This window comes from Cygnus olor, chromosome 9 (genome assembly GCF_009769625.2).
Source record: "Cygnus olor isolate bCygOlo1 chromosome 9, bCygOlo1.pri.v2, whole genome shotgun sequence".
NCBI classification, from domain to species: Eukaryota; Metazoa; Chordata; class Aves; order Anseriformes; family Anatidae; genus Cygnus; species Cygnus olor.
This window is the reverse complement of record NC_049177.1, coordinates 22690693-22714694: the sequence shown is the minus strand read 5'-3', so window position 1 is coordinate 22714694 and position 24002 is coordinate 22690693. Positions and strand designations below refer to the sequence as shown.

The following is a 24002-nucleotide window of genomic DNA, read 5'->3' as shown; positions in this document are numbered from 1 at the left end:
TTTGTTATAAATTAAAGATGATGCATGGAAAACAAAAGGATTAAACGGAAAAAAAATGATATGAGAAAAAAAAAATAGGTTGTGGAAATTACTATGTCACATCCTACAGCTACCTCGCTCTGTGGACTTTTATCCATCAAGACACAGAAGAAAGCAGTACTGACAGCATGGGCAGTTTAACCAGACAAAATTTAAATTACATGTTGCAGGTCATTGAGACAGTAACAGCACTGCATATCAGAGGCAGAAGATGAGCCAATGATATGGTAGTTAGACAATTTTATCCAAAAATTTATCCAAATACCCATGGTTGTACTTGTACAGTTTAGTGCTCTGAAGGAAACTCCTCTGTTTTTTTCAAGTAATCCTATACATATTCAGCAATTCTGACACCTTCAGAATATGGCAGACATTGCTTTTATGTGGAAGCAGCTATTCCATGTGCAGTTAAATTAATGTACTGGGATATAAGAGATTCAGCATGCGTTGCATACCTTGTTCTGGCTGGGCACACTGTTCACCTGGGATTGCAGGATACTGCCGGCTCGGTGTGCAATATAAAACATCAACTGACGGTATACTATTAAGTTAGGAGCCCGCCACAAAAGCAGGAGCACCGATGGACACACATGACCCTTTTGGAGGGCCAATGCCTCACCGTTCTCTCTATCATAGCTCAAAGGACTTCAGAAATACATACCGATCTCCACTGAGCCCAAGAAAATTCAGGCCATCGATACGCCCCCTCCTAGATCAATGCTCAGCTATGCTCCAGCATGCTCACCTTGTATGCAAGGATTTTTTATTCATCTGTAACTCAGTTCTTCCTACACTAGCCCAACATCATTCTAAACACCAATAAAGCAGGGTTTGTATGTTGCCACACATATATGTGTGCTTTTCTTAGTCAGATATTTTTTAATTTACTCTCTGGCTTCTAGTAATTAGAATAGCTTTTCAAAAGATGCAGTTTGGGGAAATATTGGTAGTACATCTTATTTTAAAAGCAATATAATTCATGTAGCAACAATTTATATTGACAATAATTTCAACTAAGATGTGTTTGCCACGAAAGCTGGAATGTATTTCATCTCTTGCTATTCCAGCTATGCATATTAAATGGCAGAAATCTATTTCAAAGGTGTTGCATACATTTATTTTATGTAAGCAAGATTCAGGGAGGCTTCATCTTCCACTTTTATTTACAAGACAGAAAAACTGAAACAAGGAATTCCCTTGCTATAATATTCCTGCTGGAAACATTTGATCTCAGCTTCAAGACACTAATTTAAAACTCTGTTCTTGAAAGGTGAACTTTGCTTAGGTTATTCTTTGAAGAACACCACCATTGCACCTGCTTTTTGCTTAGGTTATTCTTTGAAGAACACCACCAATGTACCTGCTTTTTTCTTATCATTACCTATTTAAAATAGGGCCATGGTTTTGTATTGCTATTTTTAAAAAAGTCAATAAAGAAGACAAAGGAGACCTAATCTTCCTATTACATTCCTGCAAATATAGCTCAATCTCTTTCCATAAAGGGGTAAGATATCGCGATGTAATTGTATTGTATCCGGAGTTGTGTATAGCATTTCGGTCACTAAATCCCACTAAAGTGTCAGAATATTTGTCGTTAGACAAGTCCTCATGTAACATTAAGAGAAGCTTCCTTTCCAGGAAATGCATATTATTATTATTAGGGTGAAGTTACTTTGAAGTAACGTTCCTCTAAGAGCATTTCTTCTTAGGCAAAGCCAAGAGTTTATTGCACATCAACCTCAGCGTCAGCATGGTGGATAATAGGGAAAGGCAAAAGGGCATAAGCTTGGCCTTAGGTTACAACACTGAGTCAAGGCAGAACACAGTAATAAAAAGAGTTTGTCATTATATACAGGTGGTTTTTTTGTTTGGTTGTTTGGTTGTTTGTTTTATTTTGCCTGTGACATACCAGAAATATATGAACAAGTATGTTTGACTTAGGCTGCCATATTTCCTATAGCTACAGAATGTGCACCCCTCTTTCACTGAGTTTGTGGCAGACTTTCAAGTCCATCTAATTTGGGTTAATCCCCAGAATAAGCCAGATAGACAGCATCTGGAGACAAATCTAGTGACTATCTAAACCCCAGTAGAAAGGTTAAGCAACAGCACGGTCTAGCAAGCAAGCACTGTGTTGGGAACCATCAGAATGATTCCTTGGCCAGCAGCTGCTGAATTTCTGCACTGATTTTATTCAGCTAGCACACTTTTCACTACTGCCCTCTGTTCTGTAGCACTGTGAACTCCCTGCATATGGATTTTCTGCTACCATCTCCTGATATATGATGTTTTTCTATTACAAAACTAGTAAACGAAATGGGATGTGTCAGAGCTGGCCCCCTCTGAAGAGGTGACTTTGGTCAGTAAGTTAGAGTTGGGTGTGCCTTCAGGTTAAAAATTAGCAGTGCTACATACTGGCCAGTTCTTTGCAAAACTTATTTTCGCCTGCAGCATGTACACTCGGGTCCAAGACTAAAGTCTTCCTAGCTCGTGAGGTGGTTTGCAACATGGCCAAACGTTTGAGAACATTACAGACCTGTTTAATTTTTAATACCTTTTGACACACCAGTTGAACAGACACTGGCAGTGTAGAAATTAGCACGTTATCTTTACCAGCCTAGCTCCCTTTTCAAAATATTTATCTTGTAGTTGTAGCCCTATTAACCAGTTGGTGACACATCGCTCTAAGTGATGAGTACTCCAACGAGACATCCTACAACGAGACATCCTGCTTTGGTTTTTAAGAGCCTCGTACTACAGAGGGCATGGCATGTTATAGGGACTGCTAGAAAGCTGCACTAAAGGGAAGCCAGGAGCATTGAGGTCACATCCCTGCATGGTTTCTGATACAGCCTTTTTTTTTTTTTTTGCTGACTGCAAATACTTGAGTAAGAAAAATGGGATTTCTACTGTGTGTTGCACATTCCTCGGAGCAAGGATTATGTGCCATGGTTTCTGTGTTTATCTAGGGTCTTAGAAGAACAATGACACCAAACTAAACTTTCCAACAGCACTAAGAATTCATCATCTTTCTTTGCAAGGCAGTGGAAAAATCTGCTATTGTTCTGACATTTTGTATCAGGATGAGTAAAACTGCAAGCCAATTCCTTGACAGGTTAAAGGAGAAGGATGGGCTTTACTACACCCTTATGCTTCCATTTGTGCTCCCAATTAAAAGCCTCATCTCACTTGCATCAGGGCCATAGTGCTAGAAAACTCAGCATTGCCATGACAACCGGTAAACTGTTGGATTTTCTGCCCACTGCCAGTCACCGGGAAGACAGCAGCGGATGCTGTGCTTGAGCTAATTAGGTAGGGGAAAACAGAAACTGTGATGAAGAATTAAGTCTCACTATATATGTCTTCATTACAATAATCTCGTACATATTTGCTCCAAACTTGCAGAATTACTAACGTCTGAAATGCAAATTGCAGAGCAGTTGGCATTGATTTATTTTATTTTTTTTCCTTTTCAATTCATTAAAATATGTCTGATCCCACACTATTATGGCTCACAGAAAGACAGCTGACTGGCCCCTCTGGAGTCATCATCAGCAGGCGTGAAACAGGGCATCCCCACAAACAGCAGCCACACAGCACCCACAGTTTGGGAGACACATCTAACACAAGGTGTGTGGTGGTTAGACAGACCTTCTTTCTTTCTCCTGGCTAACCAACACCTTGAGCAATGAATTACCAGCATCTGGACCACGAAATTCAAGGGGACTGAGAAGACAGCAGCCCAGATTTAGAATTCATCAGTCAGATCAGATTTACAAATTAGGAGAAAGTTTACATAAAATACACTGTGATTGTTTCTTTTCTGTGTTTTGGCCAGTGGACATTAACCTGCTCAGAGAGGACAAACTCCTGCTACCATGTGCTGTAAATGGACATCACGGTATCAGGAAATTGAAAAGGCAGTTGTTCTCTCTGTCTGTTATAAGAGAAGGAAAGGGGGAAAAGAGATGAGAAAACAAGAACAAGACAGCATCACTTGTGTAATGCTGAAAAAAATCAGGAATTAAAATCAGGAATTAAATGATCATACTACTGGTAAGCAGCAGAGGGTAACAGAGGCGAGCAGGGGCCGTCATTCACTCATCAAGAACAAAGCATTTCTCTTTTTCTTTCACGGCAGCATAACAGAAAGAATATATCTTGATTTTAGCTAGACATTCTCCTAATTAGTTGTCAAGAAGAAACTATTATGGGACAGAGGCAAAGCAGGTGGATAATTGTTGGGATTTATTTTCGAAGTGGGAGGGTGTTATGGCATTGCAGGTCCGAAGGTGGGCAGAAGTCTGGCTCCCTTCACTCATTTCATTAACTACCTGGATGATGGAAAGGATTGGTGATGTGGATGTGGGGGTACTCCCGACCTACCATTAGAGAATGAATTAGAAATCATGATCATTTTCATACAGAACGCCTTGGTTAAGAGAGATATGCTCACATATCTGCAAGACTTCTGAAGAACTGGGGAGGCTTCCAGGGCAACACTACATCCAGTGCTGGAGAGAGGTCCAAAAAGGATATGGATCGAGGAAATAAATAAGGCAAAGTATAGGATTATTTTAGCATCAAGGAGACCAAAGAGATATATGATAATCATCTTCAGTTACTAAAGGCTGTTGCACTGAAAGAAGGGAATAATCTGTTGTCCATGACTGTGGGAGGATAAGGCAGGCAGTAGGGACCTTAAATTGCAGGAAGAAAAATGTAGTTAGACTTTAGAAAAAGCTTTTTAACATTAAGGAGAAAGTAAGTCTAGAATAAATCACTTGAGGAATGAAGGGAACCTCCATTACCAGAAGTTTTTAATGTTTGAACTACTTCTAATGGCCCAGGGCTGCCTCTTGGGACCCCTCTGCTCTTCTGTGGCCTGGGACTGACACACTCAGGGTTGTGATTAACTCACCGCAGTGACTTAAACAAGGACTGAGAGGCAGAAAGTCATATCTTGTGATTAAAACGAAGAATAAATACCAAGAAACATACGCTCTGTTGCTACTACATTGAGATTGTCAGATAAATGGCATAGCAGACCCAGAAAATGTGGTTGTGCCCTAATAAAAAAGCCAGAAAGGAGAGGAAATTAGTTTAGGACTGTGCAGTTACAGGTAAAGCTCCTGACAGTATCTAGAAGCTCAGCACTGAAATGTCTTCATTGCTCTTGGGAGACTAGATTACAAAAGCAGAAAAATTCAAGATTTACTTGGCCTCACAAGCATCGCACAAAGTCAGCAGCCTGGCTCCTGCTGTGAAGGAGTCTCTGCAAGCTCACCCCTGCTCACTGTGGGAGCAGTTTGGGATATGATCACCACTCAGGATGGTGAAGGTGGTTTTGAATTTAACATTAAATTCCATGGCTCATTTCCTAGCTTTTGCAAAGAGCATTTTTCTGGGTGAGAGGTTATAGGAGGATTTTTTCCTCCTTTTTAACGTATTTCTAATAGGTGTTTTTATTAACACATTTACTGCTAATTGCAAACAATTTTCAGTGCCTAGCTCCATGGTTAAATCTTCTCTTTATACCAGGCAGATGTAATATTCTAATGACACCGCTCTGTTTTTGCGATACGTGCCAGTGGAAATGGAGCAGGTCACCCAGGTGTGGAGACTGGTGGGGCTGTCCCCATGTAACTGTGGTCCTGCACCTACCAGTGGGTGATCCTGAACAGGGCACTCCCAGCAGGTGTACTCCTGGGTCCTCCCAGGCACTGCTCAGTTCAAGAAAATCGGCATCTATAATTGTATGAAGATAACAGAGGGAAAATACAACACAGCACAGAGGGTATCCAAGGCCCCTACACCAGCGTAAGTGAAGGCAGGTGTAAAACTGAGCAAATGCAAGTTTCACAGGTTCTATTTAGCAATAGCAAACAACAGCCGCAGGGCAAGATATTAGGTTTAAGTCTAAATACCAGCTACCCTCATCAGCTGAGGAAAATCAATCTAGATTACTTGCATTTACAGGTGTGAGACATTAGCTCTACGGAAGAGCCTGATTCATCTAAACAGACTTGTGTTTTACGCTTTTCTGAGATGATTCTGTTCTCCCTCACACAGGTAATATTTTATTACAAGCTTTCCTGAAGAAATGTTTAATTTCAGAAAAGCGGACAACAAATGCAACATTTCCTGTCAAATCCATGATTCTCATTGCAGCCAGAAGCTGAGGTATTTAAGCATCAATTCCCAGATCATCATGCAGCAATGTCTTAGCTTGTTCCTCTGAATGTCTCTAGTAGTTATGTCAAACGTATGCAGAAATAAAAGAGGGATGGGTAAATGTTATGCAGCAAGGGAAAAGTTTTCTAACAAAAAATAGTAACAACCATTTTTCGTCACTTTAGATAGGGATTTTTTCAACTTTTAAATTGAAAAGGTTGGTATCACCTTCTCAACAACAGGTTGTATCATAAATTACTGTCTATGCTTTGGGTATTTATCTTTTCAGTGTTACCTCAGAATAAATTAATTATCCAAATTCAGACATACGTCAAACTTTTGAATACCACTACCAAAAAAGGCTTATAGATGGTTTTGTCCCTGCAATAAAAGCATCCACTGATGATTCTCTCTTACAGGAATTAGTCATCCATTCTTTGTGATTCTGATTTTGTGGCTTACAGAGCCTTCAACTTCAACAGCTAAACTGAAAACATATGTACATTGAGAACAATGTTACTCTAAGGAAATTTTACTAATAATAAAATTAATTTTATACTTAGCATTCCCAATCCTAATTTCTTTTGAAGTCTTTTATAGAAAACATATAGGAATTGGTCCATTGCCCAGAGGAGTTTTGCTGCTGCTACAATGAATACATACCAGTGTTTTATAGCGGCATGGCAGTAAAGGAAAAACCCTTGGTCAATTATAAACAGAAGAGGACTTGTACAGGCAAAATCCAACAGTCATAGTTGAAAACCGGGCAGGATACCAATGCTAAAGACACTTTTTGGGTGACTTCCCCAGCTATTGCATGGGGTTCAGCTTACCTACCATGTCTGAATGCTGTTCCCTTCAGCAGTACATTTACCCCAGCATCACGACCAAGCTCTGTACCTCCTCCTTATCAGATCAGACACTGACTTCGTCCATATGGTATAAGATCTTGCAGAATGTTGTTATTGGTTCTTTTGGCTCTAACTTTGCAAAATTGTTTTTTGTTGTGGCATGATGCATCTATACTGAGCTGGAGACAAACAATTTTCTGCTTACATGCTGGCAAGTGACATTTTGATGCAACTTCCGAAGACAGGAAAAAACTCTCAAGCGAGCTCGCCTTCCGAACCTGATCCAAACACAAACAGCAATTCATGATGATAGATTTCAAGTGCACCAAAAGTTGTTGCAGAAAGACAATTCAGACTACGATTTCCCAGCACAAGCTCCAATGATTCCAAGAGCTGTTTTAGCACTGAGCGACGGACAATGAGAAATTGTAAAGGGATAATTGCTAACCACACGGGCTTCTAGGAAGAGACTACATGAGCGTCCCCATTAATGAAGCAGCCAAGTAACTTCTCATAAACGGTTTAAAATAATCTTCAAGTGAGATTTTTAAGAAACACTTGTTTCTTTAACCTGCAAATACCCTGTCCAGAGGGAAAGGATTCTGAGTATCTGAGTACTTTCAGACAGGTGGACACAGACAGACAGCCGTGACAGCAAACTAGATCACTGCATGCTTTTCTTTTATTTCTTTTTAAAAAATATATATATATTTTTCCCCCCTGTTTTTAAATCAGGTTGTAGCACTGCTGCCATGCTACAAACATTCATTTGCATCAAACAAAGTGATGACAAAAGTCACGATACCCCATATCAGTACACAATATGCTCCAAAGTTTGCATCCCAAACAGGAGATAAAGAATGCTGTTTTGGCTGAGCTCAAGAAAATGTTATTGGAGGCGTTCCCCTGTATAGCAACCATGGCTCTTCATTGAGATGCAGGTAGTGCTTCGATACCAAAGACTGCAGTGCATCATTAAAGTACTGTGAAGACAAACAACACTCATGCTGCATACCAAGTGGTATTACATTTAACTGAATCATTTTATTATGAATACATCCAGGTCTGCCACTGGGAGCCACTTATGTAAAACGTGCTGGCAGAAATGGATCTGCACTAATTATATTTCATGCATATTTCAGAATTAACCTCAGGGATATGGAAAGGTGGCAATAAAGACGAATTTTATAACCAAGTTCATTTGCAATTGGCAGTCACATGAAGAGCAGCTTTCCTCAGAGATAACCCTAGAACATCTCACATCAGGGGGTTTGTTTCTGTTATCGGTGTTTCACTGAAGCACAGGACACATGAAGATTTTGTATCTCTTTGTAACACTGAACCCTTATCACAAACTAAGCCCTGTTCAGATAGGAAAGGCTGAAGGACTTCAGCTAGTGCACCAGTTCAACTCAAATTCAGGAGAAGCAAACTACCCATATTCCCCTCCAGGCAGTGTCAAAAAGCACCACAATTAGGCTTCGTCAGTATGAGATAATTTCCTTTCTGAAGTAAAGGGTTGCTTCTTTCCATCCCTCTGAACTTTTGGAAATCTCTTCTAAGGACACACTTTCAAGCTTTTTATCAAAGAAATGCAGAAAGGTTGATTCACTTTCTTCCTTTACCTACTTCACAGCTAAATCACCCAGCACACAATTAACAACTTTCTTGCTGCCTCTGACCCTTCTACTAGCTTCCTGCTCCTTTTCAGTAACATCAGTCAATTATCAAATGAGATAAAGGGGTACCTCTGAGCTTCATTAAAAGAGAGAGAAGAATGGGATTTCAGATCTCTGGGAACAAGCCAGCAATCTTCTGGATGTACAGCTGATGCTGAATGCCCCCAGATCCTCAACACCTGTGAACATAATAGAGAAATCACCAATTATCTCTAGTTTTTGCTTGAGAATGGGATGCAGAAATGAATATCTCGCTCGGCAGAAGGTCTGCCTTGCTTATTATTTTCCTCATTTACCACTAAACACATTTTGGTTTGCTTTGTAAAGAGTTGTCAACGACCATTTTCTATTATTATTTGTTTTATATCAATAGCCAGGGCCTTGTTGTACTATTTATTATTCATTGTATGAATACAAACTATATTCCAGTGATATCGCGTTCCTACTCTGGCACATTATATTTTGTGGCTTTCACATGCTTTTACGGAAGATTTTACATTTGCCATATGGAGCAGCAGAGAGGTCTCTGCTAGGATAAATGCAGCAGAGCAGAGAGGACACTTACAACAAAACTCCTGTTGCCCAGCTGCCTGCAATTGCAAGGGAATCAACTCCATGAGCCCAGTTAGCCCTTGCAGTCATCTGTTCTTGAGACAGTCTTTGACTAGACAGGCTTATATACTGCATGTTCAAAGGGTGGACAAAAAGCAAATAGGTGATTTATCCAAGGTCACACAGTAGGTAAAAGGGCACGTTTGTAATCAGACCTGCTCCTGATCTCAATACAATGCAATGTCTCAGCTAATGAATCACGCTTATTTTCTTTTCCACAGTTCATGCCTTTCTCACTTGATGCATCTGCATTGAAACATTCGTTTTATAATCAAGCAAATGAGAGGAAGCAAAATCGTTATTTCTACAAATCTCCTGCTCTGGCATGCAGAAAACAATTAGAGGCAGAGTTAACAGAGAAAACTTTAAACAACTTGAAACTGCGTTTTCAGGCCTACATTTTGCAGGGGTCTCCAAAGATCTGGAAATATTAAACATGAGCTCTGCAGCCAATAATGCAGTTTAGGAAGCGATACGATAAAAAAACCTCCTGAGGAATCACATAGGGCCTGCTGCAAAAGACCGACAGCTTAGATGGAAATATCATGGTCTACTGTGCACATAAATGAATGGGTAATTCCTAAACCACTATTTACTTGGTGTGTTGTGAAGGGTTTTTATTAAGCATATGGCTATAACTGTTACAGATTACAGGCCTACTCTCTGTGGCACTCTTGGAAACCTGCAGCTCCAGTGTATCGATAGCCCAGCACACTGGGCTCGTCCTGCACAAGGCCAAAGGAGGCAGAGAATAGAAGTAGAGTTGCCAAGATGCCCACACCATCAGAAATTCAACTCCAGAAGTCATCAAGATCAAACAGAGAAGTCATCAAACAGCTTCCCCTGTGTCACTGTAAGTTCTTGGTGCCTCCACTCCGGGGCCTGACAAATTTTTAGCTGCTGGCAATTCAGGAAGGCAGGTCACAGCACAGGCCTGTGGCTGCAGGGGCCTAGAGGACACACATACCTGGGAGCCAGGACAGGGGAACACACAGCACGACCACCTGCAGCCCCACAGCAGCAAACACTCAAGGAGCCTTTTCCATCCCAAACAGCCTCTGCAGGCACTGAGCTCTTCTCTGCAGCTGAAATCCTCAGTGGTGTTTTGGCACACATCTCCTGCTTAGGCTTCACTTGCAGTAAGTGGCAGAGAAGCCTTGATGCAGTCTTGACGGTCTGGGTCTGTGTTTTTGCATCCAGCCTTTTGCTGGAGCAGTAAATTCAAGTGTTAGCACACAGCTCTTACCAAGTGAAGACAAGCACATGCTGTCCTCATGTCTCACCTGTAACAAAGCATCACTGACACCAGTAATTTCTCCCAGGCTGTCAACACCTACGCCTTCTCAGAAGCTGAACTTTGTTGGGAAAAATGGAAGGAAAACTGTAATGCACAGAGGAAGACTTTAGATGTAGTTCCCTTCTGACAGAAGCTCAAATAACATCCTTCAGAGTGAAGAAGATTGAGACACAGACCTAGATTCATCAAACAGGCTTGTGTTAGTGCTAAGAACATCACGTACTTGCTACAGTTCAGAAAAGTAAAATCTATTAGCCCTACTCTGCTGAAAAGCAAAAAGTCTTTAATATTAGTACTACTTTAAAATGTTACACACTATTGGAAGTGTGTTTACTTGCCTTTGCATTGGATATAAAAACTATCTGAAGCATTAAGTTTGAAAATATATTGAAATACCTCCTGGGGAGATGGTTTTAAGAACACTCAATCTTTTCTGTTGCATGATGCAGTAGTTATCTTCATGTTTTAGCCACCTTTGTGTCTTAGTAATCCTAAGGGCCTGCAATTTGCAGCTTTACAAGTCAGCCACTGAGGCAGTTGTTCCCTCTGTGCTGCCACGCAGGTGTTCTCTGATTGTTCTCATGAGGCTTCACCTGAAAATCTCCGTAGTGTGACTGCAAGAAGCAGCCACAGCTGCTAGATAATCACCTCTCTTCCAGCCTTCCTTTTCTCCATGTTTTGTAGATTTCAGCTTATATTAAAGCAAACACTACACAAAAGAGTTAGGAGTAATTTAAATACTCAATAAATATCATCCGACAAGGTATGTGCAGAAGCTGAGCAACCAAATCAAAGGGCAACATTTGCACCCAGTCAGCATGCTGCAGTCAATGCTAATAGTGTCCTAAATGGGAACATCTCCTGCATTGGCTGAGTAGTCTGAGAGCACCAGTAGGCTTTGTCATGACATAGTGGTCCCAAAGATTAATGCCAGCAGTAGCTGTTCAACATCAAAAAGCAAAATAGATTAAACCAAAATAGATTAAACCAAGAAGGACTCAGGAACAGAGGGGAGGAATTACCTTACTTAATGAACTATCTCATTTCTCAATATATATATATATATATTTACATATTAAGCTGTCATCCACTTTTTTCTTAAAATATTTTATTTTATATTATATTTATTATAGTGGTAATAGCGCATAATGTTTTTTCTTTTCATTCCACCTTCAATTACCTGAAACTTCACCAAAGATTTTCCAAACTATCTTTTCTTTTTGCAAGCTGATTTGTCTTTTGAAATCACAGACACTGTTGTGACCGATGTGATAATTCACTCTGATGGGTAATATGCATACAGGTAAAAGAAATATGGGCACAATACACACTCCTACCCATTGTAATAAATCATGGTAAATTAGTAGAGAGAATTAATTTCGAATATTTTTACCATAAAAGTTAAGATGAGTTGAGAATGGAAATTAAAAGCGTAAGCTCCTTGGGCAATATTGAAACACTTAGTTGTAAAAGGGAGTATTTCTCCCTATACTGGCACATTAATAACAGTGGCTACACTTGAAATAAAGGCATTTAATGAAGAACAAGTATGTTAAAAAAAAAAAAAAAAAAAGATTCAAGAATTGATCCACAAAGAAGTAGGCACATAATTAAGAAAGACCTCTTAAACTTCAGCTACATGCTGATTCCAAGACCATTAAAAATGTTCCCCACATTCCAAAGAAATGTATTTGTCTTGAATAAATCCCAGAGAGCTGGATCCTGCAAGCTCCCAAGCTCTCATGCTTTAAGTCAAGACTGCTCACATGCTTTAGTGCATTTCTGGAGACCCTCCAGGGTTCTTAACATGTATTTGATATGACTGTAGAGAACAAGGACATGGACTTGAGCACATGTTGGAAAACATACATTTACTCCTGTGAGGCGTTCAGTGGCATCAGCTCTTACAGACTGATGGTTGTAGGATATCCATTGCCCTAGAATGGACCAAGAAAGGAACCAAACGTGGTGAAACACGTCACACTGCTGGGCAGTAAGCATACTGGTACAGTTATGATCCATACAGAAAGAATGGACGGTGGCAACTGACTTGACATCGACTTGACATCAAAACCACTACCATTTCTTTCCAAACAGGGTTCTGCAGTGATTTCTCTTAAATTATCTCAATTTTGTCCACCCTGCTAGGCTAGTTATTCTTCACTCAGCAAAGCAAAACCAGTATCTAATGTTTACAATATACACTAATTATTCTCCCACAAATACATGGTTACTCTACAGTATAATTATGATGGGATCAAAATGCATAACTAGCTGAGAAATCACCATCTTATTTTTTTTGAGTTAATATCCAAATGAATTTTTAATTTTTGCTCTGCAGTCCGTACAGAAGGACAAATGAGAAAGTTTAAAAGCCTCAGACTGTTGCTTGAGGACTCGAATTTGCAAGGTTGTAAGTGGCATTTATGAGAAGTTGTGCTTCACGAGCTTGGTAATTTGCAGTTTGTTACAAAGACATAAACTCGTTTCTGACTAAATTGTATTCTAAGTCATGCTCCTCAGAGAATGTCTGACTAAAAGGTGATGTTGAAGTAATTTCCATAACATCAAAGTACGCAACAAATTAAAAACTTCATAAAGAAGAAAACTGGGGAAAAGGAGCAGGCCGAGACGGAATTAATTTCTTTATGGCAGTGCTCAAACATCAATTATGGAGGGAAAACTCAAATATTACTATGAAAACCACAACGTCAAATCCACTTTAAAAAGCAGAGCATTTGATTTTCAGCTGTTCAGCAACGTCTTACTTCATTCTTCGAAATCGTTTTTCAGAAGTGTCCGGATACTCGGCAAAACCTTCTCTAGGAGCAGACTCCTTGCAGGTATACACCAGCAGAGCTCCAGTGACTTGCGGGTTTCACTGCGTGGGGATCTGGCCCCCAAGGTCACTGTACTATAAAAAGGCAGAAAATAAGAATTAAATTCTCCCTCATTCAGTGGCCTAGGATGTGCATGCAACCTCTACATCTATAAAAATAAGACATAGATAAGGCTGTACATCAGTTACATATCCAAATAAACAGGGGTCTGGTTCAAGATCTATCAAGTTTACAGGCCCTTTCCTACTAAATCTCAGGGCACTTTTCCAAGTAAAATCAATGACAACCAAGATAAACCAGCTTTGACAATGTTTTTCCTCAACACTGCTAGTGCTTGGTTGGTATGGTTCCAGCAGCTGTCCGCTACATCCAGCAGGACCCCATTTAGTAGTACCAGCAGGGCAAAGGATTAGGATATCCACGCCATGGATCCCACACTAACACATTATCTTGTGGTTGGTGTTGTTTTTTTTTAGGGGTTTTGATTGAATTTGCATGTACTCTGGCAATCGTAACTGCTCACCTCAATAATGTGACATTGTGGGTGGAAAGATCAGTTGATGATTCAATAAAAATATTTTGCAGCTTTCTTCAGAAGAAGCTGATCATTTCAACAGGGAAATTGGAACTTGTACCTGCCAAAGATCTAACTTGAGGGGAAAAAAAGCAGAAAAGTTCTGTCAACCTTGACATTTCAAATCAGCACAAGGTAGTTGCACCAAGTGTAGCATGGAAATCCTACCTGATTAACAATTCCTATCTGGCAGCTCTTTACATTTTAGTATGACTGCTACGGCTGTTTTCCTTAATGAGGCAGAAGGGCTTTTGCTTAGGAGGAGAGACTAAAAGACCTAAACGTATATAGCCCGGGTATGTGACAAATAAGGGGGGTGACAAAGTGTGAGAGTCATTGAAGGCAGCCAACGTAAATAGAAAAAACTGTTTAGTGTGGTACGATGATTATAAATGTGAGTAATGGCTTGCAGCTAGGATGAGGGTAATTTATCCTGAATGTTAGAAAAAAGCTCCAACAGTGAGGCTGAATTCATGTTCTGTGCTGTCAAGGAAATGGACTAAATGACATGAGAGATCTTCTCTCCTGTAATTTCCATCATCTTATGATTCAGGGAGATATTTCCTGCCTACCTTTGCATTTCATTCAGGTCATGCATAGGTACAGTAATAGAACAAACCTCCTAGGCCAGTGGGTCCAAACCTCTGAAGCTGCAAGCAACGTATTATTAAATCTTTTCAGAAATTTAATAATCTGACTAATGTAGTTTGGATAGTTTCTTGCTGCTTGATAGTTTATATTTTCTTTTTAGAGTTCCCACTGGACAGCTGAACTGAAACTAGCTCCCCTAATGATAATTGCCTACCTAAATCATTCAAGACCAATTAATAAATGTTCATGTGCTAGTACTGTCCTTTCACCCAACTGTTGTGTTGGTTTTTTTTATTACTCTTTTATTAGCTTAAAATGTATATGAATGCAATCATAGCTTCCCTCAGCCTACAAAGACTTACCAGATAACCCCAGGCTTATAAAAAACAAAACAAAAAATGCCCACAAATGTGCCAGATTATGACAGCAATGAGGAGTCTGACTTTTAATGTAATCAGAGAGATTTTTTGTTTTATTTTAAGCTGAAAAATTAAAAGCTACTATAGAATTTATGTCGAAATGTTTTTTTATAACTTGAGACAGAATTGATTCTTCTGGAAACCTTCCTGACGTTCGAGGAGGAGTTTAATTCCACAGTAAAAAGATGAAACAGACCCAACAACTTGCTAAAATCTACAACTGTGAGGGCAAGAGTGAAATTCTTGCATGCTACTCAGCTCAAAAAAAAAAAAGTAATTCCAACACTTTTCGGTTCCCTGGGGAATGCAGAGGTATTGCCTTCTTTGTGGGCCAGGCACTCTGCTGAAACTATGAAAGGTGCAAATTAATTTCAATTCTAATGAGTTTTTTTGAGCTTTGGACACCTGAGACCACAAGCTTATTTCAGATGATCTATTGAATAGCTGTCAGATGGCAGTGATTTGTGGTTGCTGGGCTCAGCCTGATCTGGTGAACTTGGCTGGAAGCTGCTGTATCTTATCAGTAATCTCCTAGGCAATTATCCAAAGCACACATTTTACCTCAATTTCTTCAATTGTCCTTTATCAACAAAAAAGTATGTACTTACTCCAAGCCGGGGGGCCTGGGGGAGAGCAGTGGAGAATAAAGTTAAGAATACAACCCCATGTCTTTACGGCAGATCCCTGTCTAGACTAGCAAGTACTCTTTCCTATTTATATCAAATAAAAATATGAGAGAAAGAAGTGAAATTCAGCTTCATAATATTTATGTAGAAAAATCACAACTAAAACTCAGGTCAATTCTATTAATATTTTGTTATTGCTATTTCTAGAAGTCCGTATTTTACATTGATAGTCTAGACTGCAAATGATATATTTGAGGAATAGCATTTCACTCATAAGAATAGGGACCTCTGCTTCATGAAAAGTAAAGAGCCTGATTTTCTAAGGTGCTCAGTAATCTACACTAAATGCTTTGCAGGACAGTACGAGCAGAGACAGAATAACTGATGTTGTGGCTTGGTGACTTGAACCCGCAATCAAACGGAAACAAAATCATTTTTCTCATAAGATGTATAAAAAAGTCCTCTAAACTGAATCATGGGTTTTCTCCTGTTAGAAATGTTTTAATACAGATTTAAACACAACAAAAACAAAACTTAAAAATTAAATTTCTAAATGTCACTTTCTAAAAGGGGTAAAACTTTATTTTGCAAGCATTAAGATAAGTAATCTTGATTTTTATTTTATTTCTCTTTCAGGTCCCTTTCCAACTCAAACCATTCTATGGCTCTATGATTTTTAATAGCAATGTTCCTCCTTCCTCACCCCCCCCCCTTTTATTTTGCTGAAATACAAAATTTGATTCACATTTACAGGTAGTTTCAAACAATCCAAAGTGGCACTTTTTATTCCAAAAAAAAAATTGTACTCTGAAGCTCACTGAACTGTACAAGAGAACGGAGCTTCAGTACATCTGTTCCGTAGATCACCACACACTCTAGGTCACAGCAGCCTGCCTAGAAATTTACAACTTATAAGACCTTTACAGAAGATTAAACGGAACTGACATCATCTTATATCCCCAAAGTACATCATATACACATACAAAGTAAGTTTACAGTGTCCAGGTGCTTAAACATTTATGCCAATAGGAGCACCAGCGCTACCTGGCTGACTGCAGGCAAATTAGTTAGAAAATGAGAAAAGCCCAAATATCCCCCGTCACACACACAGACACCAAAAATAAATAAAAAGAAATGACAGCATTTGAGGAGGAGAAAAGTGAATTCCCAGCCCCAGCCAGTGACCAGCAAAAGCCTGTGATGAGTGCAGTGCAAATACCGTGTGGAAAGCACTCACCCAACAACCTTTAACCCTCTTGCCTTACGTGTAGATAAGCCTCAGATATTTATAGGCTTCATCTAATTTCCTGTCCCCAGAAGCTCTCGTGCTCAGTTACACAACGTCTTCCAAGAACTCGCTAAACTCCACCTTAATTCTTTTTCCTCATAAGATGTTTGGAGGAACACAAATTCCTCCTCAAGCAAGGAGGAAACCCCACTTTTAGTAGCTAATAAAACTGCTGTCATCATGTAGCCGTAATTTGATCATACAATCATACCAGTTTTTAGCTTAGACATTTTTTTTATATCTATTTCAAATATTTAAGTAGGAATTTATAATCTCTCTTCTGACCTTGCTAACATTTTGAACAAGCCCAACCCTTAATCTCTCTTCACAAAAAGATTAATCAACTCCCTTGATCTTCCTAAATACACTTTTCTGGTTCCACTTCCACTGAAGGCAATCTCTTTGAGCAGAGGTCGCCAGAACCATACATGTACTTTTCCATCTTGCATCTAACCACTGTCCCTTACAATTATAACATACTTCTCTGAGAAAAAATATCGGAGATGCTTCACCCACTCTGTTTCAAGACAATAATCATGGGACCCTTTCTCAGGTCTTCCTCACACTGCCGACCACAGCCACTCCTCAAGCAAGATATCCCCCTAAGGTGTTTTGCACTCAAGCAAGTTGACCTAGATCTATTAGGATATGAACAAAATCTGCTTCTCTTTCAGCACGGGACCCTCAAAATGTCACTTTCTATTCTACAGATGGTCGGGCTGCTTAGAAATGACACACGGCAGTATAGAGAAAAAGAGCGTTTGGTAGTTACCACGTGCATGCTACATGAAGAAAGTATTAGAGCAATGATTTCCCAAGATGTTCAACGTTTCATTTTTTATTTTCAATAGACACTGTATACAAGTCTTTTTAAGCAAAAACATAGATAAGCAACTTGGCATATTCTAAGCACATATTTAGCCACAACGACTGTATGTGCCAAAATGTCTTCAGAATTGTGGCTATCAGTGTAACCTACAAGGACTCTTAATATAAAAACATTTCCTTCTGTCCCTTCTGACACTGCCAGCTTCCTCTCACTTTCCACTTTTTTCATCCCATACTTTAGTTAACTTGACTCAATTTCAAAATGTAATTTTTTTAAATGAATACATACAGCAAGATCCGTGCCAGCTCCGGTGAATAGGCTCCGAAGCAGATGATCAGAAACATTGTTCTAACACAGCCAATTTTCCCTACTCTCTGCTATTTTCACCTTGTAATCAGCATGTAATGCTAAGCAAGGATTAAGAGGAGGTAGAGTGTATGACCAGACTACAACTTGAAGTCAAAGGTGAGCCTGTTCTCAACTACCGCCACCTTACATCAAGGGATTTTTATTATTTTTTTTAAATTTTATGTTATACTGCAAACGATATTACTTTTGCATGATTTTCTGTGACTTTCTGTCCTAACAGCCTTTTGTTGCTGAAATCAAGCTGTAGGACTTTTTCCCCTTAGAGAGGCAGGTTGGTCTGTAAAGAAGTGACATAATTCAATAGAACAAAAAGCTGGGGCAAAAGAAACCTGGCTTCTGTGTACACTGTACCAGTGATCTTTGGCAAAACTCCTTTCTTCCCGATTCTGTGAGTCACACTGTTTTAAACTCCAAGCTCTTTCACCCTTAATTCATCTTGCGTCTCTGCACAAAATGAAACATAACAGGACCCCATTCTGAGCTGACAACTTTTGGTATTTCAATATCGTAAATTATGCTACATTTCTAGAATAAGGTTGAAATAGAGACCACCTAGGAGTAATTTTTCATAAAGATTAAGAGCTCCTACTGTATTCCTAAAATAGAAAAGATACAAAAGAAATAGGGAAATAAGAGGTGACATTTTAGTTCTAGACATTTTTCAAACAATCTTTGGGAAAAAAGGTGAAGCTCGGAAATTCTCTCTGCCACATAAATGAAACCTATTTAAGCATACGGGGAAGGTGGGTAAGACCATCTCTCCCGTTCTCATTCCTCTCTCGCTGCCCCAAGGGTGCTGCCACCCTATAAAGCAGCCCCCCGGTGCTGTCTCGGAGGCTGGTGTGTACCAGTGCTGCCTCTTGAAGCCAGGAGGGTGCACAGGCAGCAGTGAGGTGGCTGCAGGATGCCCAAAAAATGGCGCATAGCAGCCCAGAGAACCATGGATCAGTTCCTCCTGGCACCTCTGCAGGTCCTGGTGAACACTCAGCTGGAGAAGGAGCAATCTAAGCTGCTGAAGTATCTTCAGTATTCCCAGGAGGAAACCAGGCAGCAGACTTTAATGAGAGAGGAAAGATTTTCACCTTTCACACAACCATATTCTGCAAGCTCTGACCATTCTCCCCCAGTATTTGCTTCTCTGATATTCTCTGGCACGCAGAAAATTATCCGAGCCCTTTAGCTGAAGGACACTAACGTCTCTATTTTACCTCAATTCTAAGATATTTAAAAGATACCATCTAGGTTTTGAATTCTCCCATACTCTATGTGATTTGCCCTTGTTAAAATTAAAATGTTTCTCATTCCAAAGACTATACGGCACTCTAAAATTGTGACAGACTCATTGGCTTGCAAAGCTTTCCTTTATGCTTGGGAAATTTTATTATTATTACAGTAATGTAGCAGAGATCAGGGCCCAATTGTGCGTACTCCTTAAATAATGACCAGGGAACTGAGGCACAGAGAAATGAAGCACATTGGGCGAGGTCACGCAAAGGGTAGGATCGCTGGAAGCGCGACCACCATTTGAAAGAAGCCCGTCCTCGTTCTCTGACGGTCTTTTCTGAGATGTCAAAACTGCAGCAAAAGTAGAGACAAAACAACCAGTCCACCACCTCTAAGAAAAGACCTGATGTCAACCATACAGCAGAAACAGGAGAAGGAATGAGCTGTGTGCATGCAAGAGCCCAGAACAGGAAGGAAATTTATCTTGAGTGGCCGCAGATCTGCTGGCAGGGCCAAGAACAGATCTTCGTTCCCTCTCCTCCCCAAGGCATTCAACACACTGGTTACTTTTCAGAGGCCAAGAAAACAAATGCAACGACCAAGCTTTTCATTCAGTTCTACTACATGTTCTCTGTATAATTTTCTGCAAATGTAGAGGTGACAAAAAGTTTTGCATGCAAGGTGCACAAGTGGCTGAGGGAAGAGGTTTAAAATTCAGACTTTATGAAATCGGAAACCCCACAAAGCTGCCAGCTCCGGCAGTTTAATTGCAGGCACTTGATTCAGAGTGACAGACTAGAGATGAGCAGAAATGGCTGGTTTGCAGCTGGGCCATTCCCCTAGCAAAATCCATTTATTTTAGGAATTTTTGATGATGAACTTCTCCAGTTGTTCCCAAAGTTAGGCTCGAAGGACAGTGACGAATAGCCTGGAGAAGAACAGAAATTGGAGCTTGCAGGCTGAGCACACAAAAGGAAGCCCAAAGACTGCTGTTATGAAAATAAATGGCAGTATGTAGGTGTACCTTGAACAAATGAACCCCATCCGTTTCAACCAGCCTCAAAGGCCACAGAAGAGGCTGGAAACAAGTAAAAAGTGTGTGTTGAAAGGTATGACACTGAGCATACCTGAGGGCAAGGCCTCACACAGAACGGCCACAGAATCCTCCCCATCACACCTGCCCTCAGCTGTATACCCAGAGCCCACAAGTGTTTGCTCTAAACCCAACAGCTACGAGGCTGATTTGTGGCCTGCAGAAGTAAAGAACGATTTTTGTGCTGAAATGAGTAAATACATGCTCTCTGGAGAGTCTGAAAGGTTTGCACCCTATTCTTAAGATTCCAGAATTGAGATTATATCATAGAATCATAGAATCATAGAATATCCCGAGTTGGAAGGGACCCATAAGGATCATCATATATATATATATATATATATATATACATATGCACATATATACGTACGTATATAAAGCAGAGGAAGAAGCAGTGGCTGCTCACCGAGCATTTTGGGAGTTGGGTGAACAAAAGCAACCTCAGCATGAGGGGGCCGCTGGTTTCCTCCCCCAGTGCAGACAGCAGAAGAGGGAGCGTGTCCCGCAGGCCCGGCGTCCTTGCAGATGGAGCGCTGGCACAAGGTTACCCATCACACTTGACACCTCAGTAAATGAAAATTGGCCAAATAGCAGTTTTGATCTCTAATTATTCCAGTACGCCAGCCTCGCAGTTTAATTTGTGTCTAGCAAAGACATGATTACAACAGGGTTTTTTGCACCTCAGCTGTAATTGCCATATGCATTACTCCGCTAATGCAACTTGTTTCCATATATTGGCAGAGAATTACAGCAGCATTATTGCGTGTTCATGAGAAACAGCTCCAGCTAGTAAGAGGTCAACAGGCTGAACTTCACTTACTTTGGCATCATCAGCAGTTGTTATTGCTTTTATTTCACAATATACAAGCAATATTTTGCTTTCCTTCTGCTAGAAGGAAAAAAAAAACACTTAGCTTTTATGCCTCAATAATGCTGACGTTTTCTCTTTGGAAAGAACAGCTCAGTTCTCGTTTGAGATGTTTCCGTGATAGAAAATATCTTCTTGCACAAGGTTTCACTGTTTAATGTTTAAATTTTTCACATTTAAAGTTTTGCAATGTGAAAAATGCAAGTAAAACTCAGCCCCAGTTTAATTTTCCTTTGCCCCTTAGATATTGATAGTTCATATCAAATAGGATTTTTTTCCCCTACTTGCAGCAACCAAAGCTCTTTGTGAAACTCCAGAAGAACTTTCCTTTGGGACTTTTCTTAAGCTTGATTTTGACAAAGCTTTCTGTAAACAAACGCCTGCTCAGTAGCTCAGAGTGGAAACTTCAGCTTGTACTCTCTACTGCATTTTTACACCTTTTTTTCTTTGCCTCCTGATAGCATTTGGGTGACTTGAGTGACTCTGCATCTCCAGAGAAAACAGAACCGTTACGCTAGAACCACAGAAAAAGTTTGGAAATTTCCTCAAGCATCTGCCTTTCCATTTGTGGCCCATCATTACCTTTGCAGAATAATAATAAATATCTTTATTGCATGACATCCTTGACAGGAATTTCTGATGTTCCAATATGAACCACTTCAGAAAATTCTGTTTGTCACTCTCATTAAGCAGATGCAGAAAAGCACACAAAATTATTAATACCACATGGCTATGCAAACAGCAATGAGAAATGGTTACCACACTTTCTCGATAAGCAATGCAAAATCCTTCCAATTAACATTTTAATTAGAAAATTCACTTACCATGAAACGGTCCTGCATTTTCTTAAAGGTTATACTCAGTCTGCTTTCAAATTCATCCACAGCATTTTTCACTGTGGCTCTGTCTGAGATTAGATACCCAGCAGCTGAAAGGGAGTTTAAGTGAATTATACTTGTAGCTCATACTTGATTCTCTTTATTTTAAAACTTCAGGCACTCAGGCTTCTATTTCACCCATCACTTGTCCTTGAAGACTAATACAGCTTCAGGAAAAAAGCAATTACCCACTCTGAAAAGCCTGGTAGTTACAATTATGAAATAATAAAATGTCAAAGACAAATGCCTAATTTAGATATAGTGTTTTAAACTTCTTAGTTTAGTGAAATACTACAAAATATTCTCTCCAGTCATTACATCCATCTGGTACAATGATGTCTTTGACTGGCACAGAAAGCAAATTCACAAACATTTGGTACAGCACATCTGAGCACGCATTAGAAATCAGCAACTGAAAACCTATTTTGCTCACCTTGTCACCAATAACGCGTTGCTTAGTGCTCTAATTCCAGTTCGTTCTTGAAGACACTCAGTAAGCAGGAACACTCGTGTCTCTAGGGTAGAAAAGTTTAATGTTTGCAGCAGCAGTCGTTGTGCATCCCTTCCTCTTGGTGCTCACAGGTGTCACAATCCCCGACAATCCCTAAATAAGCGGTTCCTCCAAGGAAACCTTCAGTTACTGGTTGAAAAAGGAAGCACCCATGAATCTTTAATGGTGAGAAAAATTCTAGAAGAATACCAGTAGCAAAGTCTAAACAAAGACAGATTTTAAACTGGTACTTTCCGACCAAAGTGATCTTTACACAATGCACATTTGCACAAACGGCAGACTCCTAACATTACAGATTCTCACTGCTCGTGCTTGCAGGTCAAGCCTTACTGATCTTAACACAACTTGAGCTGTGATAAAAGCACTGCAAGGTGATGGAAGGGAAGAGATTAAACCCTTTGTCCTATAATCATATACTCTGATAGTGTCCAGGTATCGTTATCACGGTCTGAGCTTTTTATGATGAGGGCAATGCAGGCACAAACAATCCTTGCACCTCAAATGTCAGCAAGCTGCATTCCTCATCCTTGCAATGGGTGTAAAGAAGAACCATGTGCTGGCAGGTTTTGAAAAAAATAGTGGAGACAAACAATGTGTGCAAAATTAGAGAAGAAAATCACACGTGAGCATCTAGGAGTCAGCCCCAGCGTAAATGAAGAGCTTTTCTCCCAGCACTGCCTGAGTCCTTGATGTGTCTGTGCGCTGCCTGCAGCCCCAGCAGCACATGTGCTCTGCCTCCTGAGCTGTTTGTAGCAGCCGTATCTGGGTGAAGGCGAAGGAGAAAAAGGCACAAAATGAGAAGTTATGGAGAAGAGGCTTATACCACCCAACCGTGTTGTACCTAGTGAGAACTCTTTTGCATTGTCTCAGAAATCAAGCACCATGCCTACAGGATCACAAACAAGCGGCAGGGCAGGAGAGACAGACACTAAGAAGGGACATCTCAAAATAAGCCAAGCCCTCCTTCTCCACCTCATGAGGACAAGTTGTTTAATATCAGCCTGGAAGGGGCAAACTTAGCAGTGCCTACGCCTCCACTCTTTTTAGAGAAGGCCAAAAACTTGGGATGGTGTATTTTTAAAGTGAGGCCCAAGATGGGATACAATCAGACCCTCATAACACATTAAAAGGCTAAGTGAAGAAGGGGGAAAAGAACAATTGGTTGTGAACAAGGTTAGTGAATTCTTCATCATAAATTAAATTTATGATAGATATTAAGCTTCCATATTTGAAGGCTTCT

The 24002-nt window shown here is 40.1% G+C and overlaps 1 long non-coding RNA gene across 3 annotated transcripts; it reads right to left on the bottom strand.

Annotated features, from left to right (window-relative positions):
* Window positions 1-5709: 5709 nt before the first annotated feature.
* On the bottom strand, window positions 5710-23711 carry LOC121074864. Of its 3 annotated transcripts, XR_005822580.1 has the most exons (8): window positions 22685-23711; window positions 22198-22301; window positions 13421-13566; window positions 10639-10710; window positions 9309-10556; window positions 8813-8922; window positions 7051-7342; window positions 5710-5787 (listed from the first exon to the last, which is right to left on the bottom strand). It is a non-coding gene; the product is annotated as an uncharacterized LOC121074864 (long non-coding RNA). The 3 variants fall into 3 exon arrangements; XR_005822579.1 differs by lacking the exons at window positions 5710-5787; window positions 7051-7342 and having other exon boundaries at window positions 8078-8922; XR_005822578.1 differs by lacking the exons at window positions 5710-5787; window positions 7051-7342 and having other exon boundaries at window positions 8078-8922; window positions 10323-10556.
* Window positions 23712-24002: the final 291 nt, after the last annotated feature.